This window comes from Tupaia chinensis, unplaced genomic scaffold (assembly GCF_000334495.1).
Source record: "Tupaia chinensis unplaced genomic scaffold, TupChi_1.0 Scaffold000570_1, whole genome shotgun sequence".
In the NCBI taxonomy this organism is placed as follows: domain Eukaryota; kingdom Metazoa; phylum Chordata; class Mammalia; order Scandentia; family Tupaiidae; genus Tupaia; species Tupaia belangeri.
The window spans coordinates 1,887,019-1,906,668 of record NW_006160084.1 but is presented as its reverse complement, the minus strand read 5'-3'; the positions used below and the strand labels follow the sequence as shown (position 1 = coordinate 1,906,668).

The 19,650-nt window shown below is 44.4% G+C and overlaps 1 protein-coding gene across 1 annotated transcript in view; it reads right to left on the bottom strand.

Moving 5' to 3' along the window:
- FOXP1 (forkhead box P1) overlaps window positions 1-19,650 on the bottom strand; it is a 759,404-nt gene that overhangs the window by 365,863 nt on the left and 373,891 nt on the right. The gene's annotated exons all lie outside the window — the stretch shown is intronic.

The following is a 19,650-nucleotide window of genomic DNA, read 5'->3' as shown; positions in this document are numbered from 1 at the left end:
ATGTGCTGCCCAAGAGAAACTGGATCCCACACAGCAACCCCAGTTCGAATCCCCAGCCCGGTAGCCTGAAAATACTGGCCAAGATGCTGTGGCCTGGAGGGATGGAAGAAGGTAATTACAACGTGACCAGACACTGTGCTGTTGCTCCTTTCTCTCTCCCACGTGCACGTGCACATGGCCTATCGTGAATAAGGGAAAAAAATGAGGAGAGAGACTTCAGAGATGAAACACACAGGGTTTGGAGACTGGAAAGATGAGGGAGGGTAATGGAGATGAGATTAAGGAGGATCTAAGTTGAGAAGTAACTTTATGGAAATAAAACAATTCTATGTCTACAGCTATCCCTGAAAATACTCAAGAAGAAGACTTATACCATGGAGAAACCTTTCCAGCAATAGCCCTGCCTAAGGATGGGAAGAGCTTTCAAACAGAAACTAGAAGAGCCCAGACTTGAACTCACTCTCTGCTGCGTGGCCTTAGAAGAGGTCACTTCACCTCTGCATGTCTTAGTTTTACACTCTGTGAGATGGTGTCAACAGCAGCACATCTTTATCAAGTCATGGTGAGGATTAAAAGAGAAGATAGGGCCAGCAGTTAGCATAATGGCTATGTCGCTGGACTCGCATGTAGTTGACCACGGTTCGAGTCCCGGACCCGGTGGCTTAAACTCACGCCGGGTGCGTGTGTGTGCGTGCCCAAGATCCTGAGACAAGAATGGAGGAGAAGGGATTGTGGCATGGCCATCCCCCCTGGGGGGTGATTTCTTGCTTTCTATCTCTCTTTCTCTGTCTGTCTGGCGAGTGCACGCACCCCATAGCAAAAACCTCTCAAAAAAAAAAGAGAAGAGAAATGTAAAAGATTCAGAATGGCTCACAAACTTGGCAAAAACACCAAGTGCTCAATAAATGATACCTGTTACTATCCCTATTATCTTTCTTATTATTATCCACCAAGAATGGTGAAGAATGAGTCCCCCCAATGTCCCAAATGACTAAATCCCCAATTCTGGGCTCTCAGGTCGGAAGAACACTGAGCCCATGCCATCTGGGAAAGAGTTTATTACAATCAACTGCCAACCTTCTATAGAAGATCTAGATGGTTTGTGGGTGAACAATGCTAAGACGAAAAAGAAGGATGTAAATGGTAACTGAATAGGTTTGTGATAAAATAAAAATGCCTCCAAGTCAATGAAGTGCCCACACATGAAGAGGTGTCTGTCACTTAAGACTATTACACATGTGAATCTGCAGACACCACAGGGAAGCCGTGCCATGTGGAGTCAGCCTGCTGGGTATGAACGAAGCCCTAAGACCTGGGAGACTGAGGCCTGGCTACGACCCTGGGTGTGCTGCTGAGACACTGTGCTTCACAAGCTGTGGCCACATGGGAGGCCTGGGTTTGCTTTCCAGTCCAACCTAAAGGCCAAGTGCTATGACATACACTTTTAATTCCAGCAACTTGGGAGGCTAAGGCAGAAAGATTGCAAGTTCAAGACTGGCCTGGGCAACAGGGTGAACCCTTGCCCAAGAGTGGAGCACGGTAGCACATGCCTATGTTCCAGGAGGGAGGCTGATGCAGGCAGGTATCAATATGGTGAGACCTTATCTTCAAAAAACAAGGGCCAGAGAGCCTAGTGGAAGTCTGTAACAATGGAGGCAAGACGCAGGGGTGAGGGAATGACTGGATGTTCTGCTGCTCAGAGTGCCACCCAATCAATCAGGCAGGGAAGATGGAGGACAGGGTGAGGAAGGACCTTAGGGAACTGGTCAGGGGTGGTTCTTAATATTGAGGGAAGGTAGAGAGATGCAGACACAAAAAGAATACACTATACTTCAGGGCTTTTTGTTCCCCCTCTCCAATTTGCCAGAGTGCACATGCATTCACTGGAAAAACAGTGGGGTACGGGGTGAGAACGCACCCTCCCCCATTAACCCCCAACCCCATGGAGAAAGGTCACACTACAATCCCTTCTCTTCCATTCCTCAACGTTTCCAGATTCGGGACATGCACATACACCTGTGCCCGGCATATTTCTCAAGCTGCTGGGTCTGGGTTTAAAACCAGGCAGCCAACCATGGGAGATCAGCTGCCTTAACCAGGCCTGGGCCGCCAGGTGGCATGGTGGTTAAGGTGCTGGACTCCCACATGGCTGACCGTAGTTCATGTCCAGGACCTGACGGCTTACCTTCTTACTCTCCCTCTCTCTCTGGTCAAATTGAAGAAAAATAATAAATAAATAAAATTAAATAATTCTTATAAAAAAACAACAACAACAGCAACCACCAGGCCACAGGCTGGCCCTGGACTGTTTCGTTTTTAAGTTGACTTCCATTCTGGCCATGTTTCATCAATGAATTTATGAGACGAATCAATTTCACCAACTACTTTCCACTAAAATATCGTGCCTTAATGTAAGAAACTCACAGAGTAGCCTTCTAGGTCACCTTTAATTTCAACTGAAATCTGGGAGCAGGATGGTGGGGTTGTGGTTAAACAAAATGCTCCATGAGGCTGACCCTCATGGGAAGGCTCCAGGTTCACGTCCAGAGACCACCTTGAACACACGGGGCACATGAGTGTCCATGATTTGGAGCTGTCTGCGGCTGGGGGTGGATCCTGGTATGAAGACCCTGTTGGGGACATCCATCCTTCTTCCCTTTTCCTTCTGTGTCTCTCACTCATGGAAGAAGTAAATGAAAACATTTTCACATGGACTCTGTCCTTCCTGGGGCAGAAATGCATTACTGAAGGAATGAGATGGTCAGTTCCTTCCAGAGAGGGAAGGAATTGAGGAAGCTGCTCTGGAGGTGGGGGTGGTCTCCATTTCCATATGGCACGAAGCGGCCTGAGGTGGAACGGGCTCTTTAAAGGGATCCAGTGTAACTGGCCCTCTGTTTCCTACTTAGCAAAGAACTGAGCAGATTGACAGGTGGGGTAACACCTGGGTAAGAAGTACGGCCTACCAACTCTCAGTCCTTCCACCTCTTCACAACCTGCCCTCTGCACTTCTCCTCTGTGCAAATTGCGAATAAAGTTTGGAATTTGTTAAACCATTAATTCCGCATTTCCTTCACTCGTGTGTCCTATTAAGCAAAGCAGGAGTCCCCTGAGCACATTAAGGTAAAACAGAAAGAGCCCCCAAGAACTCAGCTCTCAAGATAAGAGTGCAGGGTAGCATGCAACCTATCATTTATACCTTTTAAAGTAATAGAGGCCTCTTACAACGCTGCCAGATATTCAAAGTAATTGTCTTAGAGCACATTAGGTTTTAGGTGGTAGTCTACGTTTAATAAATCTATATAAATAATGCCACTTTTAGTAAATTTTCGCTAAGTTTTCAACAAACTATAGAACACATTTTTTAAAAAGCTTAGTTTGTTTTCTTTTGACTTTAGTTTCCAGTTTTGTAATCTAATACTGATTTTCTTGTACTTTCTTCACATATTTAAATAAGAAAATATAAAACTGAATAAACCAGTAAATCACAAGAGGGGGAAAAAAAAACAAAATACAAAAAACTATTTTTGAGTTAGACCAAAGAATCATGACAGAATCTGCATTCACTAAGATCTGACATAATGTGTGATTAACAAGATATTTCCCCTCTGAAATATCAGTATCTACTCACCTATGACAAAAGATGTACACAACAGCAGGACAGGTTGGCGAGTTCTCTAGACTAAGGTTTTATTACAGAGTGGGGGCCTGGACAATGGTGAAAATATCCACAGACTTCAAAATGACTGTGTCACCTGGTGGCCTGGCAAAGCAAAACATCTGAGAGGTCTTCACAAAGCTCAGGGGAGGTGCCAGCACGTGGCATGGTAGTTGAGGTGCTGGATTCCTACATGGCCGACTATGGTTCAAGTCTAGGACCTGGTGGCTTACTTTTTCTTCCTCTGTTTCTCTGTGAGTACACGTGTCCATAGCAAACTTAAAATAACAGCAACAATAATAAATAATAATCAAAGAAAAGTTCAGGGTAAATAAGTGTTGTGAAAAAAAGTATGCACAGATTTCAAAATAGTTTTGTGCCAGAATAATCATACTGGGCTGGCCACATAACATAGTGGTTAAGGAAACCAGATCCCGCATGGCCAACTGTATTTCCAATCCCGGCCCTGGAGGCAGGCACATGCATGTGCCCCAAATCCCAAGAGAATGGAGAAATGGAGCAAAAGAGATTTCAGTAAGACCATGCCCCTTGAGGGGGGTAGGGTGTCCTTTCTCCTTCTCTCTCTCTCTCTCTCTCTCTCTCTCTCTCTCTTTCTTTCTGGCAAGCATGTGTGCCCTCTGGTGAATGAATGAATGACTACACAAACTCCTATTTTAATCCCACTTTTTCACAAACTTTAAAGCCACCTCCAACCCATGTTACTATCAAGGGAACCTAGGCAGAAAGACATTTCTTCGGGAAGAACCTTATTTGGATGGCTGCAAGTTCAAAACAAAGCCTGGCTTCACAGTCCATGGTATACACATCACTGTGCAATAAGAAGACACACAAGTTCCCTGGAAATACATTTTTTAAACTGCCCTCCACACAGTCCTATTAAGTATCATTTATTAATTCATTCATCCATTTGTTCACTCAACAAATATTTGTCAAGTCCCTACTACAAACCAGACACTGAATACTACGAATACAGAATGGCACGATCCCAGCCTGCACCACGACAACCAACGCTAGGACCATCCCTCTTTGGGAAGGGGGACAGGAGCCTAGTATATGCCTAACACCCCCAGAAATAAATAAGCAATATAATTTTTATACTCATGGTTTACTTCCAATATCAAATTTATGTACAAAAGAAAGAGGCTGCCCTTTAAAAGGAAAAAAAAAAAGGCAGCAGATCAAAAGCATCATTAATCACTGTCTCTTTTAAATTAAAAGGTTCGCAAAAAGGTGGGCACAGAACCAACGTGGGAAACAAATCACTCCCCTTGCTGAATGAGGGTCAGAGTCTAAATGGGAGAGTCCTCAGTATTTACCCAGCTCATCTCCTGCGTTATGGATTTGGAGAAGAGATTTCCGCTGGGGCTCTGCTAATTTGAGGCTTGGCTTTTGCTTTTTTAAAAATGACGCTTCGGCGGTTGGTCTAGCAGTGGGACTGGTTTGGGAAACACACCTTCCAAGTGTTCTCTCAATAAGATCTCGTACATGATTTGACCTAGCAGACCGTGAGCCACGGCGAAGGTGCTCCATTAATAAGCCACCAGCCTGTGTCTTCGGGTGGCCTCAGGATTCCATTTGCAAAATGGCTTGCCCTTGGAAAGCAAATGCAAAATATGTCCGATGCACCTGCAAAAGGATTTCTCACACAGTGGCTAGAATCATTATAAAAATCTCCAAAGTGATCATTTAAAATCAAGACTGTCAGGCCTCCCTGCAGTGTAGCAGTTAAGAGATGCACACAGGGAACCAGACCCCACATGGCTGACTGTAGTTGGAATCCTAGCCCCACGACCCCACGACTTTCAAAACACACTGAGTACATGTGTAAGTGTGCCCCAAATCCTGACAGGATGGAGACGTGAAGGAAAAAGAATGGCTATAATAGCCATGTTCCACTAGCAGGGTGCTCTCTTCTCCTCTCTCCTCTCTCTCTCCCCTTTCTCTCTCTCCCCCCCCCTCTCTCTCTCTCTCTCTCTCTCTCTCTCTCTCTCTCTGGCAAGCACATGTACCCAACTGGCAATTAAAAAAGAAAAAATCCAGGGCTCAGCAGATGGTGTAATGGTTACATCAGTGGACTTCCACATGGCTGACTGCAGTTCAAGTCCCAGACCCAGCGGCTTCAAACTCAAAATTGGTGCAATTGTGTGCGTGCCCAAGATCCTGAGAGGAGAATGGAGGAGAAGGGATTGTGGCATGGCCATCACCACTGGGGGCGGGGAGGGGTGATTTCTCACTTTTTGTCTCTGCCTCTTCAACAAGCGCATGCCCCCTATAGCAAAAATCTCTGTTACAAAAAAAGAAAGAAAAAAATCGGGAGTGTCTCAGCAAGGAGTTCCCAGGGTCAGGTTTATCAACAGCTGCTCTTCAGTACTGGTTAGGGTAGGTCAGAGTGCAAGGAGACAAAGCACAGAGGTTTCTATAGACACAGTGCAGTGGCCACACAGCCTCCCCACACTGTGAATATCTACCCAGAGGGAATTAAATACCTGTTTTGTTTTGCTTTTTAATTCCAGAGAGTATGTGTGCTTCCCAAAGAGAGACAGGAACAAAAAGAGAGCGAGCAAGAGAGTGAAAAAACCCCAACGGGTGTGATCATGCTGCAATCCCTTCTCCCCCATTTCCCCTCCCCATCAGGATTTGGGGGACATGTGTACCCAGTATGTTTTTCAAGTCAAAGGGGCTAGGATTCAAACCAGGGCCAGCCATGCGGGATCCGGCTCCCTATGTACAGCTAAGAACCACCGCACTACAGGGCCAGCCCTAAACATGTTTAAATATTAAAACAACAAAATCGAGTCTGTGCAAAACCATGAAAACTGGAAATACCAATAGCTGCTGGAGGTATGAAAATAGACAGGATTTCAGGAAAGGGGTTTTTCATGGTTCACTGTTGTTTATTTCAAACTTTGTCATCTGCTCAGTTGAGGCCTGTTTCTAAAGGCTCATAGTCATCAGGAAAGTCTGAGACTACCAAACAAAAAACCAAAAAACAACAACAAAAAACCTGCTGCCCTCCCTTAATCCTCCCTCAATCTTTCTATTAGTCCAATAGCATCTATTCCATTTTCCTCCACTTTCCTCTGCCTTTTATCACCATATCTGTTACAAAGAGCAGCCAGGGATTATGGATGTTCACAGTAGTGCTAAGACGCCTGATAATATGTACCCTCTACTGCATGCTCTCTGGGGTCTGGCCCAGAGCAAAACACTCCACACACCTCCTTAAACTTACCCCCTCAACTTCACAAGTAGGTACTAGTTTTCCATTTAAAGGTGGGAAAACTGAGGCAAAGGTCATAGGACAGTGAGTGCCAGGGTTTGAATATGTTGGAAATTTCATGTTTTAGAAGTGTAACTGCCATCGTAACAGTATTAAGAGGGTAGAAACTTAATTTGACGATTGTATTAACACTTGTAGCTGGGACCAGTGGGTGGCATGGTGGTTAAGGCACTGGACACTCACATAGCTGACCAAGGTTCGAGTCCCAGACCCATGGCTTGAAAGTCATACTGGGCACATGTACATGCATGCCTAAAATCCCAAGAGGAGAATGAAAGAGAAAGGACTGAGGCATGACCATCTCCCCTGCGCGGTGATTTCTTACTTTCCCTGTCTCTGTCTTTTTCCAGTGAGTGCATGTACCTACCCTCTAGCAAAAACCTAAAACATTAAAAATGGAAGAAAGACTTGTGACTTTTGGGAAGTGATGAGCGTTAGATAAGGTCGTCAGAGTGGGGCCCCCAGGATTGAATCCTGGTGGCTGCGTAAGAAGAGGAGACCACAGCTGATACACAGGACGCACGGTCTTGCCCTCTTGCTAGGTGAGGTCTACACTGCCTCCAGGTCTCCGGGTCTCTCTTGAGAGTCCCCTCCAGCAAGAACACCTTCACCAGATGCAGCCTCTCCACCTTGCACCTCCAGAACCATCAGTTAAATCGACCTTTATTCTATATAAATCGCTCAGACTGTGGCATTCAGTTCCAGCCACGGAAAGATGAACTGAAACAAAGCATAGAAGAGCTAAGATTTGAAACTGCTGAATAGGACTGACCTGGTCCCTCTTAGCTTAACACACAACATAATGAATCCCGGATATTAAGTAGTGATAGACAGGGCAACGGGTTCAAGACACAGCAAAGACGACCTTGCTGATGGCTAGTTGCAATCTCCATTGGCCCTCCTTCCTCACCACCAGAATCCCCATTTTGTCTGGGCAGCAATGTGCACAATTAAAATATTTATGGTTCCAGACTCTCCTGTCCCTGCAAGCACACGGTCCTGGCTAATGAAACATAGACCTTCGTAGGAAGAGCATTCTTTCCAAAGAACAAAGGCAAGTGCGGGAAGATGCCCTCTATTTCATTTTAAAAAGAAGCAAAAATCTGGAGAGAAGGAGCTTCTTTGTTCTTTGTTCTTCCACCTCCTTCCAGGCTGGAAGCACACCTTTGATGTCTAGAGGGAGAGGGGTCACCTTGTGACCATCAGAAGAAAATCCACATGCCAAGGATAGGGGGTGAAACAGTAGGAGGAGCTCAGTCCTCATGGACTCCCTTAACCCACTGCACCAACCCTGGGGAGCCTACTTCTGGATTTGTTGTTTGGTAACCAGAATATCCCTCTCCCTCCATTCGATGAAGCCATAGGACCATCACCTACAGCCTACAGGCCAAACCTGGAGCCCATATTCACACAGTGTTGTGGGGGTCCAGCCATGCCCACTCATTTACATATTCTCCATGGCCGCCTTCATGCTGCTACATCAGAGTTGGGTAGCCATGACAAAGCCTTGATGGCCAGCAATGCCTGACAATATTTACTGTCACTCTCTTTCTAAAACCAGTTGGCCAATCCCTAAGTCACAATAGCCAGGTTCCTGTTCAATGTGCCCTAACTGAATTCTCATTGAAACATAGTCTTTCACAAAAAATTCTCAGTAAGTCAAGAATAAAAACACTTGATCTTCCTTTTCACTTGATGTTCAATAACTGTACATAAGAGCCTTCAAAAAGTTCACAGAAAATGTATACATGAAAAAATCCATGTGGGGTCAGCAGGTGGTATAGTGGTTAAGGCATGCTAAACTCCCACATGGCTCACCCTGGTTAGAGTCCCAGATCCAGTGGGTTGAAACAAGGCTGGGCATGTACGTGTGCATGCCCAACATCCCAAGAAGAGAATGAGAAGGGATTGCAATATGGCCACCCCCCTTCGTGAGGGTGACTTTTCACTTTCCCTTTCATTGCCTCTGTCTCTCCAGTGGTGCATGCACCCTATGGCAAAATAAATGCATAAATAAAACCATGCACAGATTTCAAAAAAAAAGGGGCTTTTTGCATTGAAATAAATTCATATCTCAGTTCCATATTATGCAAAGTCTTTGAAGTCCCCTAGTATATCAAGTTCTCCTATGTGCTATATGCTTTGTGAGGTGCTGGACGTTCCGAGGTGAATACTGTTCCCAAGCCTGAGAAACAAGCTGTCTTTGTAGGCAGTCATATGCCAAAAGAACAGTCTGAGAGATAAGCACTTATAATTCTAAGCACTAGGAGAGGACACAGGTTGACCTGCAAACATATAATCAGGGGGCAGGACCTGATAGGAAAAAGTTAGAAACACCATCTCTGAGAAACTCATCATTACCATCTATGTTTCTGCATAAATTCTACCTATGCAACTTCTAGCCACAAACTACCCCTTGGTGAAGAATCTATAGTCATCTTTTCTGAACTTCCACTGCAAAACGACTTAAGAATGACTACACTGAGCACACTCAAAGGGAATACCCAGATTCTGAGAAGGCATCTAGAAAGCTGATTTGGTGGCTTTAACACTTCTAAGTGGCTATGATTTCTAAAAGTCCAGAGAGTAGAAAGGGTGGTAACATTTGGGCATGTATATACAACCGTGAATTCAATCCTCCACATCATTTTTACAGCATTGTCCTCCAGACTAAGCCACCCATGCTTATCACCTTATCACCGACTCCAAACATCCTGGAGACTTGCCCTGGAATGACTTCTAGAGAGAAGAGATTATTGTACTCTCACTGGGAAACTAAACAAAAGTGATGTTTTTCAAAACACATCAATTCACAAGACCCATGGATTATTTATGGTTAGACTGCCAACAAATACAAAATCCATAATTCCAGAATGCAGTCTAATGAGGATGAGAAATCTAAGACCCATAAAATCTCGACATTGGGAACAGAGAGCCACAAATAGCCTTTTAGAGAAATTAGTTCAATTCTTAAGTCCTAAGAACTCTGAAAGCTTTGCCACTTAGGGGGATCCGATTGGATTCTCTAATTGCTCTGGCAACCTGTCTCTTGTCCCTCTTTGGCTGGTTTGCTGAACATGATTGGAGGGGCTGGGAGGTTCCTGATGTTCTAGCTGTCAGCCTTTCACTTTGGATTTCCAAGCACAAAAGTGTTCATTTAACAGTCATCACCCTGCAGTTCAGCTAGGGGGTACAGAATTATGCGGTTCACAGCAGCCTTTTATCAGGTACAGTATGAGAAATAACCATCACGCTTACTGAGTACTCACTCAGAACATGCACCAGGCTCTGCCCTATCACTTTTTTTAAGAAGAATTATTTAATTTTTTATTTATTCAATTATTTATTTTAATTTGACCAGACAGAGATACACAGAGAGAGAGAAAAAAAGTGAGAAAGCAAGCCACCAGGTCCAGGACTCGAACCATACTTGGCCACATGAGAGTGTCCAGCACCTTAATCACCACGCTACCTGTGGGTCTCCTCTATCACTTTTATAACCAATATTTCATTTCATTCTCACAGCAACCTTTTAAAAACGGTATGATTTCTGCTGTTTTACAAAGAAGGAAAGCAATGCTCAGAGAAGTCAAGGAACTTGTAGAAGATCACATGGCAAGAAAGCTCATGTGATTCTGGAGTCTGTGCACTCCTTCACACTTAGAAGCTCTTGCCCTGAGCTGCAGAGCACGTCTGTCTCTGCCCTGGGAGGTGCGAGCTACAATACCAGGAACTTCGGTGGCTGGAGAAGAAGACAGAGGAAGAGAAGACAAGAAAGTCTGCCTTATCTCTCTCAAGAAATTTCTGGACTCTTTCTCTCTGGTTCCACAATTTGGCCGAAAGTAACAGTATCTGCTACATTTACAAAGCACTGGCTCTGCTGTGTTCTTCTTCTATTTTTTTTTTTAAGAATTATTTTATTTAACTATTTATTTATTCATTTAAATTTAGCCAGAGAGAAAAAGACGGGGGTTGGGGAGGGCAGTGTGGTAAGAAAGCAAGCCACCAGGCCCAGCACTCGAACCACGGTTGGCCATGTGGGAATTCAGTGCCCTTAACCATCACGCCACCTGCTGGCCCTGGTTCTGCCATGTTCTAAGCACCTGCCACAGCTGGACTGTGAGAAATCAGAGTTGGACACAAATGCAGATGTCAAAAAGAAGAGAGAAGGGACATTCTGCTCCCTGATAGCAAAGAAGCAAGAACTGAACAAGAGAATGGCTCTGAGTTCCAGAACCCCGTGGTGGCAAGCCCTGAGGCGGATGCATGACCAGCTCTGGAGCACCCACTGCTAACATTCACTCTCCATGAGCTCACCTCCAGGCGCCGGGGCTAACTGCATGCTCTTCCTTTAGGGAAAACAGTCAGGTGTGAGATAAAGACACCTAGACAACTAGCTGACTTGACAATCCATTTTCTCTCTCACACACACACACACAGACAGACATATGAGAAAACCCAGATGACCACAGGACAGGCATAGGCTACCCGGCTAGTGACTGCCCCAGTCACCTGTGCACTTGGCAATGGGCAATGAGGACTGGCAGTCGCAGGCATGGGACCTCGGGGAGTTGGACTCCAAAACAACAGATAAAGTATGAAGGAAACTGAGGACAGAGTGACAAACACACAAAGATAAACTTCCTTTGGGGCCAGCAGGTGACATAGTGGTTAAGGTGCTGGACTCCCACACAGTCGATCGCAGTTAGAGACTCAGGGGCTTAAAACTCATGCCAGGCACATGCGTGTGCATGCCCAAAATCCCAAGAGGAGAATGGAGGAGAATGGATTATTTCTATTAAAAAAAAGTTGTGCCTGTGTATATAAAAACATCAGCTTATTTAAGAAAAACACTGAGGATGGTGTAGGAAGGCTCTATGAAGTCTAGGTTCTTGATGTTTTAGACAAAGAATCGAACGAAACATGCCAAGAGCAAAAGAAAAGGGTAGTTAATTAAGTAAAAGCAAAAGCACACTCTTGAGAGGTAGGAGTGGGCCTGAGCGGAGAGAGAAAGTGGCTCAAGGACCCTGGCAGTTACATTCCATGAGTTTTAAATTTCATCTAGGTGGTGTTGGTTGATCATTGGCTGGGCCCACTGATGGTCCTCATCTCACTGGCCCTATCAAATGTGACAGGGCCCCTGATCCATCTCATTGGCCCTATCAAATGCGGCAGGGGCCCCCTTCCCATCTCATTGGCCCTATCAAATGTGGCAGGGCCCCTGATCCATCTCATTGGCCCTATCAAATGTGGCAGGGCCCCTGATCCATCTCATTGGCTATATCAGCTAGACACCCCCCCCACACACACACACACACACACACATACAGGAAATCTCTTTCCTACATTACCTTGGGTGGGGACGATTCTGCCCTGATTGATTTTTCTCCCTAGCCCCACAGGCAGATGCTCTAGTCCCTTTACCTGCTTCCACTTTCTAGCTTTCTTCCCACCTCCAGAACATGCCAAATATATTATAACTCCAATTTGTCTTTGCATTATGTTTGAGTATACCATTGGGCACTGAAGTGACAGGAGTGGCCCAGGGGTCTCTCTTCACTTTCCTAAGCGACCCTCCTTTCATAAATGCATGTGAAAGAGATTCAGTATTAGAAAAGTTAGTATACGATAGGTTCAGATAAAAGAGAATCTAAAAGAAAAACAGACTCTCATTCACTCATTCCTTAATTCATTTATGTGTTGTTAGAGGCCGTGTATGTCACACGAGAGAGAGAGAGAGTAGAAAGCAACACCCCGTGGAGAACAGTCATACCTAAATCCCTTCATCTTTCCTTCTGTTCACAATTTTGGGCATGCAAGCATATGTGGGCACACATACATATGTGCCTGATGTACTTTTCAATTCTCCGGGCCTGGGACTCGACCCATGCAGTTGGCCACATGAGGCCCGGTTGCCTTAAACACCACGTCACACAGCCAGCCCTCGATGGTCTTGAATTTTCAAACAGAGGCCACAGGAGACAGGAGAGGAGGCCCAGGAGGACGCAAAGTGACTGCGCACGGAACTGCATATGTGAACGGAGGATGGCAAACAGGCAGAAATCACTGTGCTATGTCTGGGACTAAAAACAACTATTGTGCACGCAAGGACAAGGCCATGGAGCCAAAGAACAGAGATATGATTTGCCAAAGACACAATAGGCAAGGGGGGGCATTATTATGTAAAATTATGTAAGACAAAAGAGGTTGCACCAGACAAATATTACCACTTCTGGGAGACGGGGCTAACAGATTGCTTAAAAATGTCTGTGTTTTAATGATTTTAAAATTACTCCAGCTTCTAAATTGCTATCAGCTATGTGAGGGAGGCAGAAAATAATTCTCAAAGTTGGATAAGGTCACATCGCCAGGTCTCAGGAAGTATTCTGGGGTGTTTAAGAACTGACAAACAGTATTTCAGAGTTTCTAAGGGGTAGGAAGAACCCCCCCCCCAAAAAAAAGATTGGGAAAGATGGGAAGGATGTAACTAAAAACCGCTCAGAAATGATGAGCTGAGTGAATTGATCTTCCGGGCCCGCTTGGTGTGGGCAGAGGCGATGCTCTGCCCACACCAAGCGGGGTCCATACAGGAGACTGTGGGTTCAGTTCCCTGGCCGACCTGTATAAGCGGCACCCATGCCCATCTTAGCTGACTGGGAAGGCTGATGTCGGGGATCACTGAGTGCGACCTTGTTGGTGGTGCTTTGCTCTCTTTGGCACTTATTCTCACACAAGAAATAAACTGAAAATTAAAAAAAAAAAAAAATCAAGGGCCAACAGGTGGCATGGCAGTTAAGGCGCTAGACTCCCATATGGCCAATTACGGTTTGAGTCCCGGACCTGGTGGCTTGTTGTTTTGCTTTTCTTCTTTTTTTTCTCTCTCTCTGTCGAGCACATGTGACCTTGAGCAGACTTTAAAAATAACAAGAGCAATAATAGATAAAGAAAATACATAATTTTTAAAAATCAGTAAACAAAAACCTGGTCGTCTTCCTTTCCACACCAGGAGAGACACTGAGAGGAAACATGTTTTCACCGTCACTTTGAGAAGAGTATGTTACCAGGCAACAACCAATATGGTTGTCTGGAGATGCGTCGTACCAGCCCCTCCAACCGAGTGACAAGTCAGGTAGATAAAGGGGAAATGAGAGATGTAATCTCATAGACTTCTGTTAGTCTCCTGATTCTGTCCCTAGTGACATTCTCATCAGCGAGCCGGGAAGATGCGAGTAGGCACGCCACACCCAAGGAGCGGTTATCACCGGGGTGCTGTCAGCCTGGGCACGCCGCGCCAGTGATGTTCCACAGGTGTCCACCTACCCACCAGGATGATTTAATATCTCCATCAGCGAGAACCAAAGAGCTTCCTGTGCTTCGTGAGCCCGCCTGCAATCAAATCCCAGGGTCTCCCTATCACCATCCTCGATCGCTGCTTCTCTTATTACCTAAGAGGTAGCCCTGTGGTTCATCTCTGCAGAAGGAAGACAAAAATCTGGGGAGGGACTGAATGCAGCGAGATGGAAACGCTCCGCGGTGGCGCTCCCCACGCGGACCCCTCCTGGGCGCACAGCGACTCAGAGTGGTATTTTTGTTTTTTTGTTTTTTTTTATTTAATAGCACATGACGGTACACACAAAACATCAAGGAAGATGACAAAAACCTGTCCCAGGAAGCCTCGGCCTCACAGTCGGCTGCGGGGACACTATGAAACTCTCCGTCTGAAATCGGCCCACAGGTCTCCATCTGCAGAGTATCTCCAAGACGAGCTTTTGGAAACCCAGCTCCGAATGTCGCCTGGTACACTGTAATTTCTGAAGGTAGAGCAGGCTCCCGATCCCAAAGGAACAGAAAACAAGCACATTATTCCTCAAAGACCTTAGGAAAATAATGACGAGATTGCCTAAGTAGGCGCAAAAAAAAAGATACCATGAAACTACGCTTACTGTATCTTCATCGAGACCTGAGTTAAGATTAAAATCCTATTATCGAATAGAGTTTTCAAAGTGTTAGTTCCAAGAAAATGGCTGTACTATTCCATCCTGAAAAACCCAGTTGATTCAGTTTTATCACTGGGCTCCCCCCCTCTTCTAAGTCCCTCACTATAAACATTTACAAATTTCATCTCTGCATTAGTACTAAACAATATTCATTAAGAATCCCACCAAAGTGCAACATGTAAGTAAATCAAACCTTTGATGCTCTATTTTGCAAATTTCATGGGCCACTAGGGATAATTAAAAGGGCAATTATATAAAGTTGGTGCAGTTTTGAGAAACAAATGACATTTTCTGCTTTAAAGCACTTGATAATTTGATATTTTGCTATTAGGGCCATCATGTGTACTTTTATAGACAGGCAGCCAGATAAACAATAAATGTCCCTTAACAGCCTCTAATGATTGCTTTTGCCCACTGATATCACTCACCATTCCAGTCCATAAATCATATGCTAAGAGATTAAGGAAAAGATAATGAAAAAGTATTAGAAGCCATTAAGTGAGAGGAGGAAAAAAAAGAAAGCCCAAAGCATGGACTTCTTGTGTGCTTTTTGCAAAAACACCTAGCAAAGTCTGAGCTTCTGAGCGTTAGAGTGAGCTCGGCTTGTCCCTGTGTTTAACCACCGCTCTGTAGCCCGCAAAGTACATTACAGCTCATGAAAAATACAGCGAAGAAACTGCTAGTGGCAGAAGCATTTAACTTCCTTGTTAGCAGCCTCCCCCAAGTGGCACTTTTTCACCAGCAAGTTGTTTATTATGTTTGGTGCCAGGCAAAACTGATTAAATGGGGCTCTTAAGAATCAAAGCGTTATAAATTCATGGAAATACAGCAAGCAATAAATTCCATGGAATTAAAAGCTTACTAGTGCTATTAGCATTTCAGGGTGTTTGAATTGTTAATACTGATGTGCGAGAATGATGTGCCTCTAAGACAAGGCAGACCAAAGTAATACACGCAAGCCGTTTTAAAAAAAAAAAAAAAAAAATCGTATCCGAGTGTCACTGGGACTTGGCAGTTGTTAGAGCCACAGGAATAAAGGGGAATAATTACCTCCACAATTCTCATTTGCCCTAAAAAGTCAATCTCACCGCAGAAAAGAGAAAGCACCAAGGAAAGGTTCACATGCAGGAGGAAAACAAGTGAGAAAATATTCTGCGAAGGATTTATGCTTAGAATGACTGGAAATCCTGTCTTAACCACTAAGAGGAATGAGAGTTTCATCCGTAACCTGGTCTTAGCAGAGAAGGGGTCCGATGTGTTGTGATGGGGGTGATCTGGGTTTCTAACAGGACCCATTATCGCAGATCAGGCTCCCAGAAAGTTATCGAGGGAGGGGTGGGCATGTTGGCGAAGTGGCTAATAAATTTCCCATGTCTCATTCTGACTCTTTCTTGGGGGTTATAAAGTGTTATTCTACACTGACAAGGGGTAAAACATCAATCATTATGCTATTAAGCAAGTGATATACCCCCACCCTGAGTGCAAGATAAGAAGTAGGAATTCCAATGTACCCATCTATTTAAAGAATACTTCTTTCCAACAGGAAGGACTCTGTGGGTCTTTGGTAGGCACACAGAAATGCAAGGGAGATCGAGAGAAAAAAAATATATGAGTGCAACTTTAAAGGCTTAAATTTGTTTTTAAAAAGCATAGTAATAATTTCATTCTCTGTGTGTGCGAAAGAATCAGTGTCCACAAATTCAGTATGATCTCTTGATAACACAATTTAAGAGCAAATGTACTCTAAATCTGGAATAACCAAAATCCAGGGAGGGAAAAACAATCCAAAGCTGTCAATCTAGACAGATGTCCAAAACATCTATTCATCCATTCCTGCGTTGGCCAAAAAAGTACCTTTTTTTTTTTTGGCATATCAAGAAAATTTAATTCCTTTGATGAGAGAACCACACATGCAACAGCATCTCTGGACAGATCAGTGGTATGTACCATTATCTCCGGGCTATTTTCCACACATGGGTATAATGTTTATATTCACTGAAGCTCTCCGCTGCTTCCCTACAGAGAGTCAGCCTGCTCAGGTTCCAAAAACTACACAGAAAAGAGACAAAGAGTGAAAAACCTTACAGAGAGACACATCTATTTATGTGCCTTCATCGGTGTTAAGTCCAAAGCCACGCCCTATTACAGGAGCCGCGTTTTACAGGGTGTCTGCAGTTCAAAATGGACCTACCTCCAAGACAAGACCTACTATGTGCACCACATTGGCGGAGAAGATGAATAAGACATTGTTCTTGTACTCACAAAAGCACAAGCGTCTCACTAGGGAAATAATCAATTATAAAGCACCTATTACACACTCTAAATCAGGAATCAAAAGTCTTAAAAGACAGGATCTCTACCCACTGGGATTTTAGAGTGACTTTAAGATGAGACATACACCCCCAAACAACCACTGAACAAGACAGTATTATACCTATCAACACTCCATAACACACTGAATAATGGTTTCTTTTATTTTTCCTTTTCTTTTTCTTCTTCTTTTTTATTTTATTTATTTATTTATTTATTTTTGCAATAGAGCAACCAATTATAAGAGAATGGATAGTAAAACCTGGAAAAATAGATTGCTAGGCCAAATGCAGTTTGCAAAGAAAATGAGAAATAATATGCATAATGGGGGGTCTCCAGGCCCCAAACTGGGTCATGTGTTGAGCCTCAGTTTCCAAGAAATTCCTGCAGGGAAGCGGCAAGGCCGACTAACAGCCACGTGATCTGCTTTCCGCTGACCGTTGTCCTCTTTCCTCTTTCCTCTTTCGTACCTCTGGCTTATGTGAGGCAGTGTCTTCCGGCTAATCCCTTGGTAACAAAATCTCACTTCAGTCTCTAATACACGCACGCCCAAGGCTCACCCTTCCTCCATAGTACCTTTCACATCCATCAAGCTGCCTTCTTCCCTCCTCCAATCCCCTTGTCTTTGTCAGGTTCAGGACTCCTGGACTGTCTTTTTGGCATTCAAGTTGCCCGATATTTTCCTACCTTATCGCCCACAGCCCTTCCTGCAGAGTTTCTCGAATACAGCCTTAAACTGTCCCATTATTTCCACAAAGTTTCTGATGGTGATGTCTGTCCTTGGAACACAAGCCCTCTGCTAATGGGGGGATGGCTGCTTGCTAACAGGACTCTAATTGTGCAGCCCAGACAATGAGGGGGGAAAAAAGGAGCTGGAGAGGAAGAGATGTAAATAACAATACAAAGTCATAAGTGACTAAGTGGCAAAGGAATAAAATGCTCTGCTATTGTGAGCATGGTGGATTACCCTGGAAGGCCTGGTCATGGGTGGTGGCCGTAAGACCCGAAGAGGATAGTGCGGGGCATTGAAAGCCACATAAACAGACCTTGATGATAATGAAAACTGTCTGTTCCTGCTTCTCTCGCCAGAACTCCTCTAACCAGTCTGTGCAAGTCCTCTTCTTCACCCAAGCCTTAGCTCCGGGGTCACCTCCCTCACGAGTCTCCTGCTAATTCTCCCCGGGTAGAGAGGAGCCCTCCAAACAAATCCTTTGAGTCAAATATTTCATGTGAAAAAAAGGATTTCTACGTTAGTATCTGTACCTTCTGTACCATGTCGTTCATTCCCTAGGACCTGCAAGAATATTATGTTGTCGGAAAAGTCAAGACACATTTTAACACAGAAAAATAGGTCATGACTTTTCCCACGAGCCGCTGTTTCATTCATCTCGATGTTCCAGACTCATAGAATCCAGGCTATGGGAGGAGCTCAGGGCCTATCAATGTTATCTTCATTGCCAACAGGAAACAGCAGCAGAGACAAGGGAAAGGCAGCCCTCGAGGTCTACCATTATTAGGAAGGTGCTCAGTTCAGGTCCTCACAAGGAATAAGACCCTTAGAAGTAGTGACCCAAGGCCTTCCCTAGAGGATACAAGAGGCTGAGCCCCTCCCTGAGGTTTTGGAGCTGTGCGGCTGCAAGAGCTATTTGCCACCAAGGACAAAGTCCCTTTAGAAATCGGTCAACACTGAAGACAGACAAGAAGAGAAATGGAAAGACAGGGTCCAGGTTGGGTCCAGCCCGGTTTCTGTCTGACCCAGTCAATTACAATATCAAATAAAGTCTCTTTTTGCTTAAGCCCGTGTGGGCTGAGTCTTAAAAGACGTGCAACTAAACAAAAAATATTCTAAATGATGCACTGATCATCAAGATAGAAAAAATAAATTAGGATTACTTGAAATAAGCCACAGTGAGACTTCTTGAAAGTCAGAAGTTAGAAGTCAGAAAAAGTAAGGACCAGGTAGATCTGAGCTGAATCAACTGTTTCTTATCACTGGGTTTTGAAATCAATCGGCAATCTTATCTGATTTTCACTTTCACTAAAAGCAAGGATTTAAAAGACATCATCAAAATCCAGTATCTGATTGATTTCAGCAGGGCTTGCGGCCCTTAAGGCAACAGCCCTTTGCTCTTTGACATCCTAGAGCTATGTTCAAATGGGTATTATACTCACACATAAATAATCGAACAGCATAAAAAAAAATAAACCCAACCCATCCAACCATTAGTTTCCCTTCCTCACAGCAACCACCATTACCAGTTTCTTTCTTCCAAAAGTCTTCTGCACATATACACGTACATATGTGTCACGTGTCTGTTTCTTTTCCCCACTTCTAGCCAAATACTAGCATGTTTACCCACTTGTGTGTTTTCTTAAAATGAAAACTA